This window comes from Carassius gibelio, chromosome A8, assembly GCF_023724105.1.
Source record: "Carassius gibelio isolate Cgi1373 ecotype wild population from Czech Republic chromosome A8, carGib1.2-hapl.c, whole genome shotgun sequence".
NCBI classification, from domain to species: domain Eukaryota; kingdom Metazoa; phylum Chordata; class Actinopteri; order Cypriniformes; family Cyprinidae; genus Carassius; species Carassius gibelio.
The window spans coordinates 9,784,940-9,809,124 of NC_068378.1; the positions used below are offsets into that span (position 1 = coordinate 9,784,940).

At 40.5% G+C, this 24,185-nt stretch overlaps 1 pseudogene; it reads left to right on the top strand.

Annotated features, from left to right (window-relative positions):
- LOC128018115 (transmembrane protein 132D-like) overlaps positions 1-24,185 on the top strand; it is a 114,268-nt pseudogene that overhangs the window by 14,768 nt on the left and 75,315 nt on the right.

Genomic DNA, 24,185 nt, shown 5'->3' on the forward strand with positions numbered 1-24,185 from the left:
TTTCACAGGAAACTAAGGCAACGTATCCCCAGATATTTGTTGTGCTGGTGTATCTAATATAATTTTAGTCACATTGAGGAACTCAATGCAAGGGCTAATTACGTGATTGATGGTTGTTCATGTCTATGCAATTTAACGTATTGCTGTAAACTTGGGATTCCATATTTCCATTCTCTTAAACTCATCTTTCCTTAACTTTCGACCTTCCTACAACTTGTGTGAATGTGTGTGTACGTGCGTTTATGTGTTAGATTAGTTTATATGTCTTAGATTTATCTAATAAAGCCTTATTCATATTGAAAAGAGAAGTATCTTGTGTTTTGTGCTTACAAGTTAATGTCTTAAACTGCCGATCTTGTTACTGTGCTAATTGATAGTGTTTCACTATAGTTTGGATATTAGTATCCAGCGCAGATTTGATGTTAAACGGCTAGTTCACTGAATCGCAGGGCGTCTCCGTGACCAGCCGTGAAACAGTGATTCTGTTCAAATTCCCTTTAAAATCTTAAATGATTCCCTTTGAGCTAAATTGACCTGTTTCCCTTACACATGTATATAAAGATAATAAATTCTTCATTTACGAGGATTAGTTTAAACATTGGCATAGGTATTTGTACACCATTGAGGGCATATTTATGAATAAAAATATTGATTTTAGATAATAAAATACCTAAAAAGTTACTTATTGTCCCTTTAAGACATAACCATAACCACTGTGGTTACGAGAATACTTGCAGAGACAGTTATTTTGAGATAATTTTGTGTGTATGTGTTCATTCAGAAGCAAGGATACATGAAAGAACAATCATTTCTGTGTACATGCATTATCTGAAACGCGGCTCTCTGTGCGCGCATTGAATGAGTGTGCGCAGCTCCGAATGCACGTGAATGATTTAAAACACTTGAATGTTTAAATCAGCAAGACTTAGAAACACGTGCAAACGATCAACTATGATCCATTTTACCCATACAAGCTAGTGAACAACGCAAATCAAGGAAGGAATTTGGTAGCCTAAATGGAAAGCACAATAGCCCGGGACGTCGGGCTAGTGATTTTGCGAGCCCTGCCCATAAAAATCACAATTAGTTTTGATAATATTCTTTTTAACTGTTGAACATTTTCTTTTTAAAAGTACAAGTTACAAATCTTGACCTCTAGATCTGGGGACTTTGTATGGCAAAACATACACATACTGAAAAGCAAAACAGGCCTTACAAAAAAAAAATAGTAATAAAATAAAATATTACAGTAAAAATAAGTTTTTTTTTTTTATTTATTTTTTGTACAAAATTTCAGTATTTTTTTTTTCCAGTCAAATTTGACAAGCTCTCTTGGGGGGGGGGGGTTGTTTTTTCTTTGCACCCTGATTCCAGTATCCATCTGGTGCTGTGTGCACTTTGATGTTAATAAAAATGTTATATAGGTTACTACATTTGAACACACCTACAAGGAAGGTACATAATTAGTTGATAATCAATCGCATTAAAATCATTAAAGCTACTTTGTTTTTTTTTTTGTTTTTTTGCATTCTCAATCAGTAGAGTAAAGTGCTAGAATGCTGAAATAATGGGTTTGATTCTCAGGCTATGGATAAATCAATAAAATGTGTACTTCAAATCAAATTCAACCAGTTGCTTTGGATAAAAGCATCTGGCAATTCCATAAATGTAAATGCAATGTAAAACAAAATGCATTTTGGGTTACCTAATTCTGCATTTCTGCAGAACTTGCTATATTAATATATTGCTAGCCTGTTCCTCTCTTTAAAAAGTCAAGCGTTCTGTTAGTTAGTGGGGAACAGCAGTCAGTGGCTAATTTGTTTCATTTAGTAGTTGATGGAAGCTCACCTGTTGTTAGCACTGCTTCAACGGCAATCACAATAAAAGACTCATGACCACAAGGCCACAAACTTGAAAATAAATTACTAAAGATGTACTTAACAGCAGCGTTTCATAACTCAGTTTTTTTTTTCAGTATTTCATATTAGCGTGCTGTTTTATGTTATGTCTGTCACTGAATTTAGGGACCATCTCTAAAGTTACATATGACATTGGTGTACACGTTTCTAACTTAAATAGCATTTGAAGAGAATTACCTTATTTGTGATAAAGAGGCAGTGTACACACATGCATTTCTAATTGTGATGATGTCTGATCTAAGTGTCATAAAGTGTACAAATTCTTTTCGGGCCAGTTTATGTGATATAATGAGACAAAAGTCATACAGTTGAAAGTGTTAATTTATTTAAAAAAATATATTTTTTATTATAAATATAACCAAATGTGAAAAATCATGAACATAATATTGGACATCGTATGGAAATAAACAGACATTTTTGGTGGTTCACAAGACTGTAGAGACCCAGTGTATGCCATGAAATCAACATTACACCTAATTAACCTCTTTTTCTATTTTTGTCTTTGTTCTCCTGCAGAGCTGGACAGTCAGGATATCTCTGATGCCACCAAATCCTCAATCACATATCCATTGGTCGGTCCTGTAACTTACCAGGTATGGGATGCTGACTACTTTCTATTAAAAGAGGCTGGACAGGACATCATGCGAAATTCCAGCATGCAGAGCCACACACAGCCATTTGTCTTGCTTTGAGCAGGACGTCTCCCTGTTATCAATGCCAGGTATGGCCCACTCTCTACCAAACAGGAGATCCCTTTAGATCCCTTTAGGGCTCCTGTGTCATCAGAAATGAGCATGGGACCTGCATGGCAGAGGTTGACCCTCCTGCAGGATGGTTCAGCCCAGTTGAGGGCCGTTCCAGTCGTGAAAGACAAGGGCTGACCCAGGGGAATCCTGTGGAGCTGTATTATCAGGCCAGACCAAGCACGTACGGCCCATGCACAACCAGCGGGAAGGAGGGCAAGTGGTGGGATATGGGTGCTGGAAATACTGCAGCCTCAAGCTGAGCACATGCCTGTGACCCCCATGCAGAGGATCGGGAGTGTTCGACTCCTGCAGGTCAAACAGGGGAACATGCCTGTGTCTGTTCTCAGACTGAGAGAGGCTGTGGTCATCCAGACTTCCTCAAAACCACTTAAGAAGACTGATATTGCCTCCTTTTATGTCTATGTGAGGAGCTCAGCCAACCTGGATACTTTCTCCCTCAGGTAAGTCTCTCGCAGCGATTTTTGGCAGAAGGGTTTCCCCCTTTTTAGTTCACTTCTTCTCAGTATTTTAATGCTAAGCAAAAACCACTGCTTTAATGCTTTATGAGAAACATACCAATAAACTGGAAACAAGATTTTTAATGAATTATGCATTTTTCCTGAAAATACCAGTAATGTTATCATTCTTTATGGAAGCAGTGCAGATTACCAGTGTGGAGTGGAGAAGTACATGTCATGATAATAACATTCAGTGATATTCTGAACTGTTATTCTGACTGCAGAACTCTGGGGTCATCAAGTCTGGGAGCAGAGTCTGTAAAGCTCATTGTGAAGATTTGAGCATCTAGCTCTATCCTTTGCTTCTCTCCTCTCTGAATGCTTTGGCTGTGCATTCATTGTCATGCTGAAATTATCACCACTCATTACCCATCAGATGGGTTTTAATCTGAGTTATGCTTAGTTTATACTCGGACATTCTGTAAAAATGTGCCAAACGGGTTTGGGGCAGATTGTGTAATTAAGTCTACTTAAAGAATTTGCAGTTACATGTTTGTATCCAAGTTACATTTGTAGAACTGAAGTTTGTGTCTGATTGACAACCTGTTTTCAAATATTCTCTGGGTGTGTAAATTACATGATTTAGATAAAGGTGGTTGATGTTGTACTGTTACTGTGTGTTTCTTTCACCATGAATGATAGAAGTGAAATGAAGCTGCTCAGATTGATAACCTGAACTAACCTTGCCATCTAGTAAAATTATCTGATATTTTCTAGAAACTTGCTGATCTGATTACCCTGATTTCAGTTTTGGGGACAAATATTTTTCAAATATTAAGAATGAGCCTTTTTAATGAGCTTTTTATTTACATGTTCTTTATTATCTAAGCAGGATTTTAACATCATGATATTCTGACTTTATGTCCCTATATTAAAATTTTAATTCAGAAATTCAAAAATGTGTTCATCATCGAACAATAAAATGAAAGTCACTCATTAATGGCTCAACATTAAATACTCTTTAAAGAAATACATTTGAGATGTTTACGAGCTTGTGGTGCAGTGGATTTCAACACTGAGAAATATGGGAAATCTCAAAAAATTAAAATGTAGAAGATTACGAAGACTGAGGAGATTTAAGATGCCAGTTGTAGACTTTGAGTTTTGTTTTTCATAATCAAGGTCCACCTATAATGCTGCTTTATTTCTGTGATTTATGATCATGTATGTGCACTCTTCCCATGTGTGGACCATTTTATATTCACATTTCAGTATCTGTGTTTTTACACAGCTGGACCTGTTGTTCTTGCCTACACCTCCCCCTAATCTCCTTCATTCTTAACATCCATCTCTGTTTTCAGTTCACTCCTCTCTGAAGCACATTTCTTCATCTACCCCTACATGAGCGTGTTTTTTTTTTGCACTGATATACCATCTCTCCATTTCTTTAAGGCTTGTTGCTCTTGCCACTTAATCACTGTCGCCTTAAATCTCAGTCTGTCCTTGGCCAGCTCTCCTCTTTACAGCTCAAATCAGTCACTGCAAACTCACTGAGGACAACTGTCCCATGAGACCTCTTCTCTTCTCTTCTCTTCTCTTCTCTTCTCTTCTCTTCTCTTCTCTTCTCTTCTCTTCTCTTCTCTTCTCTTCTCATTTAAAATGTACACAAACATGATTGCATTTCTGCCTGTTATCCATTAATTTAAAAATAGTTCCAGATGGTCAGTAGATACTTTTTTTTATTTTTTATTAACTGACGCTATTATGAAATAATGAACAATTGCTTAGTTGCCCTTGAAGCACTGATATATTAACAGATGTGAGCTTAGGTGAGGTTTGGAATATCATATTGTGATATAACACCGGTGGTTTTAATGGTGAAATGTAGTAGAAATGAACAATATATCATTATTATTGGGCCTTTAGGATTTGTTTCAATGTTGTTGTTGTTGTTGTTGTCGTCATAGCCTCCCCTCAGGATCTCTCAGTGTGACGTATGAATAGAAAGTCACATATGATCACTTTAAAAATGACTAGGGCTGTAGCTATCGAATATTTTAGTAATCGAGTATTCTACCAAAAATTCCATCGATTAATCGAGTAATCGGATAAAATGTGTTTTTGCTTAATTGAAGTGCAATATTAATTATGCAAGAGAAAATAAGACTCCTGGGTCTCTTAAAATTAACAACTAAGTTTCCTTTTTTAGAAATTTTTTATTTTTTATTTTTTAAATGCATAGAATGCAATGCATACATCAAAAATAAACATTTAATTAGTACCCGTTGTTTCTCTGTCTGTACTTGTACTGTGAACAATGACAATAAAGTTGACAGATGAATGGGCTAGGTGCACAAGATGGCGTCGGTGAGCTTCAGTGACGCGAGTGTGTGCATACTTACTTCCGGTCTTGCGACGCTCGCATTGACTGTAAGGGAAACTTACATACGAAACTTGGCTAGATGTATATAATTAATGATTTTCAAATTTAACAGCGGATAGTGGTATATCAAAAATATGGGGAAACATCCTCCCTACATTTTGCGTACCTCTGTGTGGAAATTCATCAAGATACAACACGGAGATTGCTTTATTCTTCTGTTGATTATGCCGATCAGCGTCAGGTCAGGTCCACAGGGATTTCTTCTTTCAAACACAAACCACTCAAATATGCAATACTTTTCATTTTCGAAGAGCTGGTTTTGTTCTGACTGTTATGTAAGATCTTTGTGAAAAGATCTGCAGCATAAATCATCTGTCTATGATGAGCAGCCATGTATATTGTTATTCTTTTGCATTAATTATCAGATTAAACAGATATAAAAAGTAGTCATGTATTTTTTACTGTGTAAAATAATAAAATATGTTGTGAAAATAACGATGAAACAGACTGATGTATGTGTACAATTGAGAAATGGATACTTCTGAAGATAAATCGCAGCCCACGTCTCACGAAGTAAATATTTAATAAATAAAAAAATAATAATAATAATAATGCAAACATTTTTGAGAAATAAGTAATTTGTACATTTACATATTTGGTAAGATACAAATACATTATGTAGCTGTGTATACACACCATGAGTTCAACTTTCATTTCATAAACAGTATAGTGAACATTAGTGTATTTCACCAGACCCAAACATACACAAGTTTCAAATCCACTGGCTCAGTTAACATTTATAGTATAGTGATCATAGCAGTGTATATCTTATTTGCATTTGAAGTGATATTATAAATCCTGTTAACATATAGAAGGTAATATTTGGACTTCTCCGGTTCTCTGCACTGACTTTTAGCACAACCGGAAATATCTACGCACAGACTCGCAAGACCGGAAATCCAAGATGACGGAGATATGCAACTAGCCCATTAAGTGCTTTTAAGTGCCATTAAGTTGAGGTTTTAAATAAAGCATTTTCTGAGATGCACATTAAACATTAAACACATAAAACATTAATTTAATTTATCTTTTAATTATTGAAAATTAAGCAAACTTAACTTTTTGGTAAACAAAGAGGATTTACTATAAAAAATAAAACATGGAAGAAATGTTGTTTGATTAAACCTTAAAAACCTTTTTTTTAGTAGTAGGCTATGTACATTCTGCTGAACATATCTGGCAAATACATGTTTTTAAACTAAACAGGACTTTTATTTTGACGGGTTGACGTACCTTTACAGTTCTGTGTATGTGATGTGAGGCTAGTTTTACTCAAATCAAACGGTCAATTCCCCGATTCCCTCCGCGTTTTCTGCATCGCGGAAATCATAGGGCCCTAGTTGTGGTATGCCAGCTCTATCTTGCAATGGACACACACCACGACTTTCTCTTTTTACGTTTGCCCGCGCCCTCAAATCAAAATCGCTGACTCCTTGCAGTTTGCGATCTCGGACGCAGCACTTGTGTCTCCTTCCGCTTTGCGGGTGACTTAAACGCGTTGTGTCACATTAAAAAAAATCATTGCGAAAGAACCTGACGTGAGATTCAAAATAAATTATAAGAGGCTTAGAGGCAGAGGAATTTGCCTCGGTCATTTTTTGTAATCGAGTTACTCGAGTTACTCTAGGAATCGTTTCAGCCCTAAAAATGACAAAACACTAACTCGGTGGTGCAATAGCAGTAGAGCACTGTTATTATAGGGAACTCTTATTGTGAACACACAAAACAAACATATGTATGCGTGAAGATTATGTTAACTAGTCTTGTATAGTGTGGGCTATTTGTGATGTATTTATTTGTATGTCTATGCTTTGTTGATATCTATTCAAAATGATGGACCTAATGTTTGTGACAGAGGGAAAGAGGAACAAATGGCTGCTTACTATTGTGTAAACAAAGTCTGCTTAATTGTATTGAATGTACAGTACATTTGTAGTGCACTTCAAAATTACAAATTACTTTAAATAACAGTATATTTAAAAATTGTACTTGTAGAATTGTAGAAAATATAATGTTAATAAAATAAAAATCCACTTAAGTGTACCTAAAGGTATAGTTCACCCCAAAATTAATAGTCATATACCCCAAAATAATAATTTACTTACCCTCAAGTCATTCCAAATCTGCATGATTCTTTCTTCTGTTGAACACCAAAGAAGATATTTCTTAGAAGATTGTGGGTAACCAAACAGTTGCTATTAGCCACTGACGTCCATAATAATAATAATAATAATAATTCCATAACAATACTATGAAATACTAAGTCAATGGCTACCAGCAACTGTTTGGTTACCAACAATTTCCATTTTTGGGTGAACTATCCCTTTAACTAGGGATGGCACGATCATGATTTTTCATGGCCGATTTCGATACCGATTTTTTACAAGCAAACTGGCCGATTCCGATACCTATTTGATACCTATATATTTTTTTCTTTAAGCAACAAACAAGAAAGAAGGAAAGTGTGCATAAACAAGATATTTATTTGGTATTTAATATGCCAAACTGGCTTTTGGCTATTGAAAACAGTAACCGTAACCATCTGAAATTAACAGCAGAAACTGCACAATAAGTAGCCTACATTCAATACAAACATAGATGGTACAGAAATCAGGCTTTAGTTTTTGTTTTTGAATTGGGTTGAAACTACAGAGAACTGGCCTTAAAGGTGCCATATGCAGAAATTGAGGTAAAAATATCCATAACATGACCTACACGCATCAAAAAAATGAGAAGAAATAAGGGCGATGATGTCATTAAAAAAATGTCAAGTTATAGTGCTGCAGAGATATCAACCTTAATTAGGATTAGCATTACTAGCCCCGGCCCGACAGGTGTCGTAATACCAGTTTCGGCCGTGGGAGGCGGTATGCAGGCGACATTACCACCAGCCAACCTACAATACACGAATAACTCGCAGGGCGTACCTGGACCTGATGTCAATCGTGTGGAAAGTACAGCTCACTACTTTCAATTCAGAGAAGAGAGCGGAAGGATAGCTGCAGCCCTTGGCAAGAGACCAACACCCGCTACAGGGAAACAACCGCGCTCGGAATCACAAATCAGATCCGATAAGAATACCAGAGTAAACATCGCTTTTACACTGCTTTTAATCGCTGGAGACAACTGATGGACCTGAAAGAAATGAGGTTCGACTCTGAACTTGCAAGTTAGATGCTGTTAGTATTTCACTAGAAGTTTGTTTTATATGTTTGTGTATTTGTTTTCGGGAAGTTATAACATAGAAATGTATCGAAGGCTGTTCGAAAAACGTGCTAATGTTAGCGATGGCTAACCGTAGCTGCGTTTGATAATTAGCTAGCTATAACTTAACGTTACCCATTTTATTATATAGGGCTGTGCATGTCTTTACTCATGTACATCTCATCAGTAAAGACGCTCCTGTAATTAGGAGTATATCTCCAGTACGTGTGTTCAGATCAGGATTGCCAGGTTTTCTCAACAAATTCTGCCCAGTTGCTTCTCAAAACTAGCCCAATCTCGCTTCCAGAAGATTCCCCGATAAAACATTGCTTCCCGGGGTTAAAATATAGTTTTTTTTAGCAGGGTTGCCTTGGTATAATTCGCATTTTAGGGGCTAAATATCACGTTATTTGTATTGGTGTCGCTGTGACCAGCGGACATGAAAAACAACCACCACAGACTTGGCAACACTGGTTGGCATTTACTACACAGAGCCGTAATTCACTGACAATCTACACAACATCGATGTTAAAATCGCAGGCGATTCTTTGTCGATTTTGAAAGCGATTTTGTGTTAGTTGTCGGTAGACTAAGGCTCTGTGCAGTTACTGCCGCTCCACCTGAACCAGTGTTGCCAAGTCTGCGGTTGTTTTTCATGTCCGCGGTTTGAAGCAATCCCAATACCAATAATGTGATATTTTGCCCCTAAAATGCTAATTTTACCAGGGAAACCCTTCCCAAAAATTTATATTTTAATCCGGGCAGCAATTTTTATCGGGGAACCTCCCGGAAACGCGATTGGGCTAGTTTTGGACTAGTTTTAAGAAGCAACTGGGCAGGATTTGTTGTGAAAACCTGGCAACCCTGATCTGAATGCACATGCTGGAGATATACTTCTAATTACAGGAGCGTCTTTACTGATGAGAGGTGCATGAAAATCGCATTCGATTTTTTGCACAGCCCTATTATCATAACTAACCTGCACTGTCTAGTCTGTTGGTCTCCGTGTCCTCTTTGCTTCGTGGTTTTTCTGTGCGTGAAAAAATTGACGTGTGGCGTGAAAGCGTGTGAAAAGAGTCAACTGCGTGCATCTCACGGTGAATGCTTGAGAGATGGCACATTAGTTCCCAAGCAGAATAAAGCGTTTGTATTAATCTATGATGTGTCCCTGTTTGCCTACAGGGACATAAAAAAATAAATTAAAAGTGATACGTGGACCAAGGTGTATGAGATTGTTCATTTTAAGTAAAGGATCCTAATATTTCGTCCACAACAATATTTAATGAGGTTATAACTCCTTGTGGTTAGTCTGCACGAGATCAACAAGCTTGTTTGCTTTGCGGCTGCTTTAAATACAAAATAAGCATTCGATCTACGTTAGAGCGTCTGAGCGCTCACAAATCTTTCTGCAGCGTCGTGAGCAGAGCGGCAAGAGCGATTTTTGACGCTCTAGACGCCGGCGGTGTGAACGCACAGTTAGGCTTCGGCTATGGCTGTAGTGTTGTTGTGAAAGTAGGGGCGGAGCATAGAGACTATGCCGTTTCTCGTTAGACCAATTCACTTTATTGAGGCATACTGCCCCCATCTGTTATGGAATGTGGAGTATGACTTGATTTTTTTTGCCAAACATTACAGATGGCACCTTTAAATGAAGATTAACTGTAACCATGTGAAATTAAAGGCAATAAATGCATAGTTCTACAATCAAAAAACACAATCAACACACATTCAATAAGATGTTTCTTAATCAGCATTCAGTATTTGTTTTAGTTTTTAAATTTGGTTTTAAATTAAAAAAATGGTCAAAAAAAGGTTAAAATAATATATATATATATATATATATATATATTTTTTTTTTTTTTTTTTTTTTTTTTTTTTTACTTGAGCCAAAGGAAAAAAAAAATATAGATGTGAATCATTACCCTAATTTTTTTGATTGGATGAATGAAACACTTAAGTGTGCTACAGCAGGTGATTTTAAATTTTTAAATCAAATTAAGTTGATGTAATTTTAAGGTAAAATAAAAATAACCATCCTATAAAGAACTGACGTTTACTTCTGGCTTTTCAATTTCTACTTTACAAAAAAAAAAAAAAAGGATTTCAGTTTTGTCCCTGCATTGTCTCCGCTTGTGCAGGGCGCGGGCAGGTACAGTAAGCTCGCGCAGCTTCAGTGAGAACAGGAAAGGGACTCTTATTTTGTGCAGTCGGCTGTTCGCTTCCTGTTATCTGTGCCTCAGATGTGTAGCTCTGCACTTCCAGCGCTTGTCCTGTGCACAGATTTCGAAATAATTCCACAGTAGCACTTTATTTTACAGTCCTGTTGCTCATGTACATACTGTGTACTTATTATAGTAATTACAATAACTATGTAATAACTAGGTACTAACCCTGAACCTACCCCTAAACCTAACCCTACCCCATTGTAGTTACCTCGTGTTACCAGAATTTTCTTCGATAAATACACTGTAAGTACACTATAAGTACATGTTAGTACACACACTGTAAAATAAAGTGCAACCAATTCCACACAACTGACATGATGGCGAATGATTACAATGTAGTCTGTGCTTGCGGGCACACTTCCGGAAAAAGCAGCCGAAAAAAGACCCAAAACCGGCCGATTGCTGATCACATATTTTAAGCAAAAACCGGCTGGTTCTGATTTATGGCCGGTCAACCGGTCCATCTCTACCTTTAACTCTCCCTTTTAAAGAGAGTTCACTTTTATGAATATGTTTATTAGTACACTTTTTTTTTTTTTAAATGCACTGTGTAATAATGTCAAATTATATTAATATATGTATTAAATCATGAGTGGGGAAATTTTGGCCTAGTGGTTAGAGAGTTTGACTCCTAAGGTTGTGGGTTCGAGTCTCGGGCCGGAAATACCATGACTGAGGTGCCCTTGAGCAAGGCACATAAATGGCTGCCCACTGCTCTGGGTGTGTGTTCACAGTGTGTGTGTGCACAGTGTGATGTGTTAAATACAGAGCACAAATTCTGAGAAGGGGTCACCATACTTGGCTGTATGTCACGTCACTTTTTTCACTTTAGATTTATTTGTAATTGTATGTCATGATTTAAAGATACACTATTACAGAAGTACACTAAAATTTCACACTGTAATTTTTGATGTATTGACTAACATAATAAAGCACATGTAAAGTACTTGATTATAATTTTAACCCCAGTGTTCAGTATTATATTTAAAATAAATATATTTGTACATTGTATAAATGTTAAATAATAATGTTTAATTGTTTAACAATGTTACAATTTTCAACAGAAATAGCATTCAAGTATATTTTAGTTTTCAGTACATGTCAGTACTTTAGGCTGTACATTTTAACCATATTTCAAGAACAATAAAACTTTTGTAAATTATGAAATGACATAAGTTAAGTCTTTCTCAAGTGGGTCAAAAAACTACTTTAAAGTTCAACTAATTGCATTTTATATCAGTTTTAACTATACATACATTTTCATTTAATTAGACTTAACATGCAATTAAGTGTCATCTTTTTAGTGTGACAACAGTGACAACATTATATTCAGTTCACATTTAAGTATATTAGTTTAAATAATATTATTTCCATATTAAGGAAATAATCTGTCAAGAGGCCCATTAGGAATCACCATGATAAATTTAATCTGTAGTCATGCTCATATTTTATTGTGCAGGACGTGACACGTGTCACAGCTGCATTACAGCTGGTCATAAATTAGGAGGCTGTGAGGCAGGAAAGATAAACTGCTGCTCAGTGATTGTTTTGATTAAATGAGTGAATCTTCATAATTTAGACTAGTCTTTTCAAAATTTAAATGCTGTGAGAATAATTAGAAATGTTTGATGTCATTTGACAGATGAGAAACCTCATCTGGGGTTTTCATCGGTCTATCTTCCTAAATGCTGTGGTAAGGCTTTTGAAGTATTCAGGAATGGTTTGTTAATAGAAAATACAGGGGAATTTTTTTTTTTTACAGTCACAAAACCTGCTCTTTTCTTAATAGACCTTATCACAACAAGTCAGTAATCAATAGAATCAATAGTCAATATTCCAACCCCAAAGTATAATTTAACACTGTCATAGAAAGCCACTCCATCAAATATAATGCCAGACAGATCAAACCATTATTTAAAAAATAAGGAACGTTAAGAATAAAAAAAGAGTTGAAAAGATAATTCAGCATTTTCTGAGAAATGTAAATGGACCACAAATGGCACCATTTCCTCAATATAAGCCAATGACATTTCTCTATCCCATCATTCCTTACATTTGGCACTTGGTGATTGTTAATTCTAGACACACGTGTTTTCACCACTACTTGGTCATTTAATATTCTCAGTATGGTTCTCTGGCATTATCTGTATGTGTTTGTGTATGTGCATGACATTTCAAAGATTACATTCATTATGTGAAATGTCAGGGTTGTTTGATGGATAATTGAAAAAGGACTCGCAAATAGACATGATTGATGTCAAGCTCACTCTGATATACCCTCTACCAAAATACTGTGAGGTTCTCAACAGTGACAGGAGATGATTTGGGATGGATGTTTCACTAGTACTTTGGCCTTCAGAGGTCAAATGGATTGATTTGGTTTGGAGTGTTAAATGTTGGTCTTGAACAGATGTTTCAGGGGATTGTCAGAGAGGGCTAAGAGTGGACTTAATGTACTTTACGAAACATAGATACATTTATTGAGGGACAACAGTAACAGCTCCAAAGTAGATGGCCTAAAAAAGTTCATATTAAAGCTGCAGTCGGTAACTGTTGACGCTCTAGTGGTTAATAAACAGAACTGCTTGCATCTTGCGGAAGAACATTGTAGCTGGAGCTACTTCTCTCTGTTTATGTCTATGAAGAATCACAAAGGAACTGGGTTACTCCACCGCGGTACCCCCGAAGTGATCTAAAATAGTCAGAATATAAACACTTATTATAGGTGTACCCTAGTGATTCAGGACAAGCTAAAAACACGGTTTGGAAAATGGATTCATGGTGTACTCGCTTATTATATATATTTTGTAAATTTTGAACACAAAAAAAGTTACGGACAGCTCTGATTGGTTGTTTCTTACCGGGAGCAGTGTGTTTCTGCAAATGGCAATAGGACCACTGGGAGGAGCCAGAGGAGCTTGATTTTTTCACAGATTATCTGTCTCATATTCTACTGTCAGGACATAATGACAGGTTTAACAAATATGTAAAAAATATATTTTTACAAAAGTTACCTAATGCAGCTTTAACTGTATATAATGATTTATGATATTCACTGGTGGTCAAAAGTTTGGAATAATTAAGGTTTTTAAATGTTTTTCTCACCAGACTCACCAAGACTGCATTTATTGATTCAAAAATAAAGTAAAAATAGAAATATAGTGAAATATTATTAAAATAACTGTTTTCTATCTGAATATATTTAAAATGTAATTTATTCCAATGATCAGAACACTACATTTTCAGCATCATTACTCCAGGCTTCAGTGTCACATAATCCTTCAGAAATCATTTTAATATGCTGATTTGCTGTTTAATTTTTATTAATGGTTCTTATTATTGTCAATGTTGAAAACAATTTTTTTTGTGAAAACATTTATTTCTAGATTTTTTAATGAACAGAATTAATTAGAAATATTTGTAATATTATATAGTAATTGTCTTTACTGTCACTTTACTGTTTACACATGTTTATTTTGCACAAACATAATATAAAGCAAGCATCTAGTATTTAAAAATAGGAATTAGATGTTAGTTTATAACAACATAATTCTAATCAAAAGTTAATATTAAAACATAAAATAGTCGTTTATTTTTCGTGGTCTTCCAAATGGACAGTTTTGCTGTGCCTAAAACATAGTTTAAGAAACCAAAAATTATATTTTTTGACATTCTGTATTTTACACCGCCTACAAACACATTCTGAAAAAGCTTCACCAAAAGCTCTAAACCATTCCGTCAAAACTTTAAAAAGCTCTTCCAATTGTTTACAATTCAAAAACAAATGTTCCACAGTTTCTTCTTCACCACAAAACCCTCTTACTGCTGGATTAAGGTGACACATATCTGTTTGTAGCTATTTCCCTGTTAATAAGCCTCCACTGCAAATCCCCAGTCCGCCTCTCTATTGGAGACTTATACAGAGACCTCCACTGATCTCTCAAGGGAAAGTTTGGCCCAAAACTCCTTATCCATTTCAATGGCTGCCACTCTTTCAGTGCCTCTTTATGAACAGTCTTAACACATAGGTTATATAAAACCTTTTTAGACATTTCATCAACTGTCCATGTCTCAAAAAATTCAGAGCCCTCTATAGGATGGTCTTCCAACACACTGGTGTCACAAGTTGACGAAATAAGCAGTTTCTGAGGTGGAACGTCATTCTGTTCATTCAGATCCTCTCTTTGTATAAGTTCTCTATAATGTCCTGGCAAAAAAAACCTCCAAACCTCCAAAAAACCGATAGCCAGGCATCGTGATCGCAGTCTCGTGAAAAGCATAATCTCCTCCGCAGTCTTCCATCCCTCCGAACCGACCAAATCATTTAATTTTGTACGGTTTTGTCTCAGCATGTTCTCTTGTACACTCTTTGAAGACATCAGTATTCCATGAGCTACTGGATTATAGAACAGTGGCTCCTCCAACACCAAGTATTTAGGGATTTCAAAGACTCTTTCAGTCTTGAAAGTTTTTGCCCATGCTTCTAACACAGATTTATAAAAAGATGTTATCTCTGATAAGTCCATCTCTTGAATTTTTATCCAAAAAAGATGCAGATCATAATTCAACCCTTCTACTCTTTGCAAGATTGCACCAGCAGAGTCCAAGCCAAGTCTTTTCTACACAAGTTTTTGAGCTGAAAAAAAAAAAAAAATCAGGACGCTTGAATTCTGCACTTGATTTCTATCAATCCCTGTCCTCCTTCACAAGGAGGCAAATAGAGTTGTGCAGCACAAATCCAGTGTTTGCCATCTAAGAAAAAATCCACTAATCTCTTTTGTATGGAAGTCACCAGTTCTTCTGGTGGTTCAACCACCATTAACTTGTGCCATAATGTGGACGCAGCCAAATTATTTATGACCAAAACTCTCCCCTTATAAGATGTGTGGTAATAGCCATCGCCACCTACATAATCGGGCCACCACCTTCTCCAGCATTTCCTCCCAATTTTTTTCTTGAAACCTAGAAGAACCTAAAAAAAACACCCAAAGCTTTAAAACCTTCTCTCCCCCACTTTAACCCTCCCGGTAAATCTGGAAGCCTTTGATTTAGCCATTGACATATTGCATATCCTTTGCACTTACTCCAATTAACTTTTGCAGTAGATGCCTTTTCATATACCTCTAGATTCTTTGTAAGATTGGTGACATCTTCTTGTCCATTTATAAAAACAGTAACATTGTCTGCATAAGCAGATAATACAATTTTATTACAATTAAAATCATTTGGTATTAAAAAGCCTTTAAGATCTCTTCTAATTCGTCTTAATTAGTGGTTCAATGACAATGCTATATAGTTGGCCAGATAGTGGGCATCCTTGTCATGATCGCGATCCAGAAAACACAGGAAGAGAGAGATCCAGGTATGCTTATATTGGGGTAATTCAAATCGTAATCAGTCCAGACGGGTCAAAACCAAAGTAACAAATCAAACATGAACAGACACTAAACACACGGGCAAGAACAAGACTAGAATAGTCGTGAAAACTACAAGGAGACCAGGAGGGAGGTGGACAGGTGGAGGCTCAGGGGGAGGGACGGAGGGCCAGGTAAAATGGGGAAAACAGAGACAAGAGGAACATGTAAATTGGGGAAACAGAGACCAGAAGTGCAAACACAAAAACAGGGAGCCCAGGAGGGAGGTGGACCGGCGGAGGATCAGGGGGAGGGACGGAGGGCCAGGCTCACAGAGGGGAACAGGGACAGGAAGTGAACAGGGTGGGTCAGGGTGTTCAGGGACCCAGGACAGTGCCGACCGGGCAGGATTCCAGGATGGAGCAGAAGACCACCATATCCGTGTGGTCGAGACAGAGGCCCACCCGGGTGGTGCAGAGGACCACCACGTCCGTGTGGTCAAGACAGAAGCCCCCCAGAGCGGAGCAGAAGACCACCACGTCCGTGTGGTCAAGACAGATGCCCCCCAGGGCGGAGTAGAAGACCACCACATCCGTGTGGTCGAAACAGAAGCCCCCCAGGGCGGAGCAGAAGACCACCACATCCGTGCGGTCGAGACAGAAGCCCCCCAGGGCGGAGCAGAAGACCACCACATCCGTGTGGTCGGATTAACAGGAAAGCAAGTCTGGTTAGGCAAGTCTGAAACAGAGAACATGAACAAGTTAAGGGTAGCCTCCGTGGCCACGACAGGATCAGTCTAGCGCTCAGAGAGTTCGGCTGATACGTGATGAGGCTCTGGAAGTTCCGCAGAGGCGAGGAGAGACTCTGGTAGTTCAGCCGAGACGAGGAGAGGCTCTAGTAGTTCAGCAGAGACGTGGAGAGGCTCTGGTAGTTCAGCAGAGACGTGGGGAGGCTCTGGTAGTTCCACAGAGATGTGGGGAGACTCTGGTAATCCCATGGTGTTTAGACTGGATTCCAGAAGATCAATGCTGACTTGAATTTGCTCATGAAGATCATTGGTGGTCTGACTCTGCTCATTAAGATCATTGCTGACTTGCATTTGTTCATGAAGATCATTGGTGACTTGCATTTGTTCATGAAGATCAATGATTCAAGATTCAAGATTCAAGATTTTTATTCGTCACATACAAAATTATATAGCATATATAACCAGCAGTGAAATGTGAGTCAGGTCCACTCCATGGACAGTGCAATATTAAAGAAAACAACACAGATTAAAATATACATAAATAAAGCTATGTAAGAATGAAATAAAAGTAAACAATAAAAATATAAGAATAAAATATAAAAAATGTATATTGTAGAATTAAATATAGAACGCAAAATAATGTGCATGAGTGTAAACTGTAGTCTTAAATATTAAGATACCCAGGAATGTACAAGAAGCAAATGTGCAAAACAGGGCGACACTGTCAGTGTGTCTATGTGAGGTAGTGAATATAGTAAAAAGATAAAGTGAACATTAAGTGGAGGCATGAGGATGTTAAGAAGCTGGTTTAGAGTTTAAGAGCCTGATGGCCTGGGGGAAGAAACTCCTCCTGAGTCTCTCAGTTTTTGCCATAAGGCTACGGAAGCGCTTACCAGATGGCAGCAAAGTGAAAATATGATTAATGGGGTGGGTGTAGTCTTTGATGATTTTTGCAGATCTACTTCTGCAGCGTTTGAGGTAGATGTCCTGCAGAGAGGGGAGAGCAGACCCTGAAATGCGCTCAGCTAAGCGCACAACTCTCTGCAGGGCTTTGCAGTCTTGACTGGAGCTGTTCCCATACCACACTGAGATACACTGAGTCAATACACTTTCTATAGCCCCAGAATAGAAAGTTTTCAGGATTGCTGGTGAGACCCTGAATTTCCTCAGCTGTCGCAGATGGTACAGTCTTTGCCTGGCTTTATTGACCTGTGTTTGAATGTGAGTTGTCCAAGTGAGGTCCTCCGAGATGTTTACACCAAGGTACTTGAAGCTGCTCACCCTCTCCACAGGGGTCCCGCTGATCATAAGAGGAGTATAGGGCTGCTGCTGTCTCTTCCTGAAGTCCACAATCAGTTCTTTAGTTTTGCTCACATTCAGAGAGAGACAGTTGTCCTGGCACCATGATGTCAATTTCTCTATCTCATCCAAGTATGCGGTCTCATTATTGTTGTGAATGAGGCCCAGAACCACAGTATCATCAGCAAATTTGATTATAGATGTGGAGCTGTGCGAAGACACGCAGTCATGTGTGTAAAGAGAGTAGAGCAGGGGACTCAGGACACAGCCCTGTGGGGCTCCTACGTTCAGGGTGATGGAGCTGGAGGTGTACTGGCCTAGTTTCACCACTTGAGGTCTGCCGGTGAGGAAATCAAGGATCCAGTCGCAGAGTGAAGAATTCAGTCCGAGGTCTATGAGTTTGGAAGCTAGCTTTATGGGGACTATAGTATTAAAAGCTGAGCTATAGTCAATAAATAGCAGCCTTACATAGTTCCTGTTATTGCTGTCGATGTGTGTGAGAGAAGAGTGCAGGATGTGAGAGATGGCATCATCTGTGGATCTGTTTGGGCGATAAGCAAACTGAAGAGGGTCCAAAGTAACCGGGATGGAGGAGCAGATGACGTTTTTAACCAGTCCCTCAAAGACCTTCATGACTATTGATGTGAGGGCACCTGGACGATAGTCATTCAGACAAGAGGGTTTATTGTTTTTAGGCACAGGGATGATGACTGATTTTTTGAATGAGGCAGGAACCACCGATGTAGCAAGAGACTCGTTAAAAATGGATGTAAACAAACCAGCGAGCTGATCAGCGCAGGACCGCAGAACACGGCCAGAAATCCCATCAGGTCCAGCTGCTTTTCTTACATTCACTCGCTTTAGTGCCCTTCGAACCTCGTCCTCCGGCATGGTGATCACATGATGATCGCTGCTCTGACTGCTGCTTCCTGACGCGCTGATCGGCAGACTCGCACTGCTTCGATTGCTTTCGAAGCGGCCGTAGAAAGTGTTTAGCTCGTCAGCCAGCGACGGATCTGCTCTCACCTCTGCAGAGGATTTATTTCCAAAGTCACAGATGGTCCTTAGTCCTTGCCACATGCGTCGGGAGTCATTTAGCTGGAAATGTGACTCTATGCGTTCCCTGTGTCTGTGTTTGGCAGCTCTTACTGCGCGCCGGAGAGCATAGCGAAACATGTCCCAGTCTACGTCATCAAGAGCCGCCTGTAACGTTGCTTCTGATTGGTCGGACCATCGCGTCACCACCCTCTGCACCGGGGGATCTTGAACGAGCTGTTGTTTATATTCCGGTGTGAGGAAAATGGCGGCATGGTCCGATTTGCCGAAAGCCGGTAGTGAGCGTGCTTTGTAGGCATTCTTAAACTGAGTGTAGCAATGATCCAGTGTATTCGGTCCTCTGGTTGGACAGGATACATGTTGATAAAAATTAGGCATGACTTGCCTGAGTTTGGCTTTGTTAAAGTCCCCAGCAATGATAATAGCAGCGTCAGGATGTTTGTTGATGTTGCCGCTGAGCGCATCGTGAAGCTCAGACATAGCCAAGCCAGTGTCTGCTTGTGGAGGGATGTAAACAGCAGTTATGATGATCGATGAAAACTCCTGTCAAGTCAATGGTGACTTGCCTTTGCCAATGAAGATAGTCGGTGACTTGATCTTGCCCATGAAGAACACTGGTGATTTGCCTTTGTCCATGAATTTCACCAGTGACTTGGCTTGACTCCGGAGTGTCGACGGTGACTAGCCCTGACTCTGGAAGGCCAACGGGAACCTGACTCGACTCTGGAGGGTCCACGGGAACCTGACTCGACTCTGGAGGGTCCACGGGAACCTGACTCGACTCTGGAAAGTCAACGGGGACCTGACTCGACTCTGGAAAGCCCACTGTAGCTGCCATCCTCTGCAGTGGTTCCGGGCTGGCGGCCACCTTGTGCAGTGGCTCTGGGTGGGCGGCCACCTTGTGCAGTGGCGCTGGGTTGGCGGCCATCTTGTACTGTGGCGCTGGCTCAGCAGACGTGACGTGAACAGTCTTTGGAATCTCTAGGATTTTGGACAGCATAGAGAAATAATCAAAAAATGATTTAGCTGCCATCTTGCATCGTGGCGCTGGGCTGGCGACCACTTTGTGCTGTGGCGCTGGGTTGGCGTCCATCTTGCCTCGTGGCGCTGGGCTGGTGGCCATCCTGGGCAGCGGCGCTGGGCCGGTGGCCATTCTGCGCAGTGGCTCTGGGCTGGCGGCCATCTTGTGCTGTGGCGCTGGGCTGGCCTCCATCTTGCCTCGTGGCGCTGGGCTGGCGGCCATCATGGGCAGTGGCACTGGCTCGGCAGACGTGTGCTTTCTCGCAGACGTGTGCTTTTCTGCCATGGTGAGACGGCGGCTCCGATCCGTCTCACACGAGCCCCGGGTCAAAGGGGGGCCATGGTGGAGAGCGATGCTGAACCTCCTCTCGACCACTCACTCCTCGGCGACCTCCCCTGGTCCCGCGAAACACGACCAGGCGGGTTCCCTCAAACCGACTCCTTCTCTCCCGCTCGGTGGCTGGGGAAGAAACATCAACAGACATACCGCTGGATCTTGTGTGTGACGGAGTCCTTCTGTCACGATCGCGATCCAGAAAACACAGTGAGAGAGAGATCCAAATGCAGGTATGCTTTTATTGGGGTAATCCAAATCGTAATCAGTCCAGGCAGGGGTCAAAACCAAAGTAACAAATCAAACATGAATAGACACTAAACACACGGGCAAGAACAAGACTAGAATATTCATGAAAACTACAAGGACTCTGTGACACATACTAAAACAGACAGGGTATAAAAACACAGGGAAATGACAATGCTAATGGGGAATTGGCTGAGTGCAATGATAAATGACCAGTGACAGCTGAGTGCAATGATTAGACAGAGATCGTGGGGAAAGAGGACATCTAGTGGTTACCCAGGGAACACAAACCAGACACTGTGACAATCCTTGCCTAATTCCCCTTTTTACAGGGGCTGACGCACTCAATCCACCTCCCACCTTCACTAGAACGGAAACCTCTTGATATAACAGTTTTACCCAAGATATAAACTTTTCACCAAAACCAAAAGAACTCAAAGCACTAAAAAGATATCCATGGTCGACCCTATCAAAGGGTTTTTCTTGCTCTATAGACAAAAAACCCATGTTAATATTCTCTTTACAACTCAAATCAACAACATATTTTAAAAGAAAAAAGATTATCCATAATAGACCGTTCAGGTACACAATACATCTGATCACTATGAATAATTGTTTCTTTTCAGCCTATTCGCTAAACATTTTGCCAAAATGTTATAATCTGCACATAAAAGTGAAACCGGTCTCCAGTTTTTTAAAAATCCTAAATCCCCTTTTTTAGGTACAGTATGACAATACTGCTCTTCGGCAGCTACTTGAAAGAAAGCCATTTTGAAAACACACTTTTGTGACTTCATAAAAATCTTGACCCAAAACATTCCAGAAATGGTGATAAAAGTCTGTAGTTATCCTGTCAATACCAGGCGAACGTCCCACTGAAAGTTGCTCAACTGCATATGTGAGCTCTTGTAATGTCACGGTCCAGATTTTTTCTCTGTTTAAGTTGCAACTTAGGAAGATCTTGGCCGATGTCCACAACACTCTCCTCATCACATTGTTTAGTATTAAAAAGACCAGAATAAAAACCAACAGCAAGTTTTCTCATTTCATCTGGATTGTCCATAATTGTCCCATCTGGATATTTTAGATAAAGCATAGGATTATGCTGCACCACATTTCTCTCCAGTTAACAAAAAAAAAAAAAAATAGGCACTAGGAGCATCCATATCTTTAACAGAACAAAAACGTGACCAAAGCATTTTTAACTTGCTCTTATAAAAGAGGTTTCAATTTTCAAACTTCTTACTTAAATCATTACTTTTACTAATCCCTTCTTCATTATCCATCATCTTTTCTATTTCTTCTATTTCAGATTGCAATTTTTGCACAGTATCTATAATTTGTGACGGTTGGGTTATGGGAAAAACACAAGGAGAGGGTAAGATCCAATTGCAGGTAAGGTTTATTGCACAAACAGGTTAAATACAAAATAAAACTGTCTTGAGACAAACCAAACAAAAAGGGAACCGGATGAAACGGATAAGAACACGAATGAACAAGAAGGTAACGAGAAGACTCGCGAGACAAGCACAACTCACACATAGGGTAAGGACTCCATACAGATGACAGAGAAAGACAGCTCTATATAGGGAGACTAATGACTGAGGATAGTCAACACTTGTGCGATTTAATTGGAGTGCAATTACTGTGACGACATGACCAGACTAGCGGAATTAAAGTGCCTATGGTGAAGTGCCTAAGGAGAAGTGAGCTCACTAGGGGACACCCAGGAAACAGAGACTGACAGCGTGACATTACCCCCTCCCCTACGGAGCAGCTACCAGATGCTCCACCTGAAACCCCAACAGAAAAAGAGGTAGGAGGGAGGTGAAGCGGAGGCGGACTAGGGGGAGGGATGGAGGGTCAGAAAACAGACAAACAACCAGGTGGAATGGAGAGACAGAGACAGGACAACCAGGTAAAATGGAAGAAAACAGAGACGGAACAACCAGACGGGATGGAAAGGCAGAGACAGGAAGGTGTAACACAAAACAAGGAGTCCAGGAGGGTGGTGGACCGGCGGAGAAAAAAAAAAAAAAAAAAAAAAAAAAAAAGGGGAGGGACGGAGGGCCGGAAAAGGAACACATGGGGGACAAACACCAGAAATGTAACATAAAACAGGGAGAACCAGGAGGGAGGAGGAATGGAGGAGGTTCAGGGGGAGGGATGGAGGGCCAGAAAAACTAAGGGGAACAGACAGGAACATCACAGAACTCAAAAAACACAAAACAGAAGTCCATAAAGGGCATGTTGAGGCGCCCCCCAGGGCGGAGCAGATGACCACCATAGCCGTGTGGTCAAGGCCAGAGCCCTCCAGGGCGGAGCGGACGACGACCACCACATCCTCGTGGTCACCGCCAGAGTCCCCCAGGATGGAGCAGCCGGCCACCCAGTGACTTGACTAGGTTCTGGAGGGTAACCGGTGACTGTCCCGGTCAAGGCATCGGGCACCGCCTCGGTCAAGGCATCGGGAGCTAACTCGGACACTGCATCGGGAATGGTGTCAAGCACCGCCTCGGGAACAGCATCGGGCTCCGCCTCGGGAACAGCATCGAGCACCGCCTCGGGAACAGCCTCGGGCTCCGCCTCGGGAACAGCCTCGGGCTCCGCCTCGACCTCTCGAACAGCATCGGGCTCCGCCTCGGGAACAGCATCGGGCTCCGCCTCGACCTCCCGAACAGCATCGGGCTCCGCCTCGGGAACAGCATCGGGCTCCGCCTCGACCTCCCGAACAGCATCGGGCACCTCCTCGGGAACAGCATCGAGCACCTCCTCGGGAACAGCCTCGGGCATTGCCTCGACCTCTCGAACAGCATCGGGCTCCGCCTCGGGAACTGCATCGGGCACCGCCTCGACCTCTCGAACTGCATCGGGCTCCGCCTCGACCTCTCGAACTGCATCGGGCTCCGCCTCGGGAACAGCATCGGGCTCCGCCTCGGCCTCTCGAACAGCATCGAGCACCTCCTCGGGACCTGCATCGGGCTCTGCATCGGGCATTGCCTCGACCTCTCGAACTGCATCGGGCTCCGCCTCGGGAACTGCATCGGGCTCCGCCTCGGGAACTGCATCGGGCACCGCCTCGACCTCTCGAACTGCATCGGGCTCCGCCTCGGGAACAGCATCGGGCTCCGCC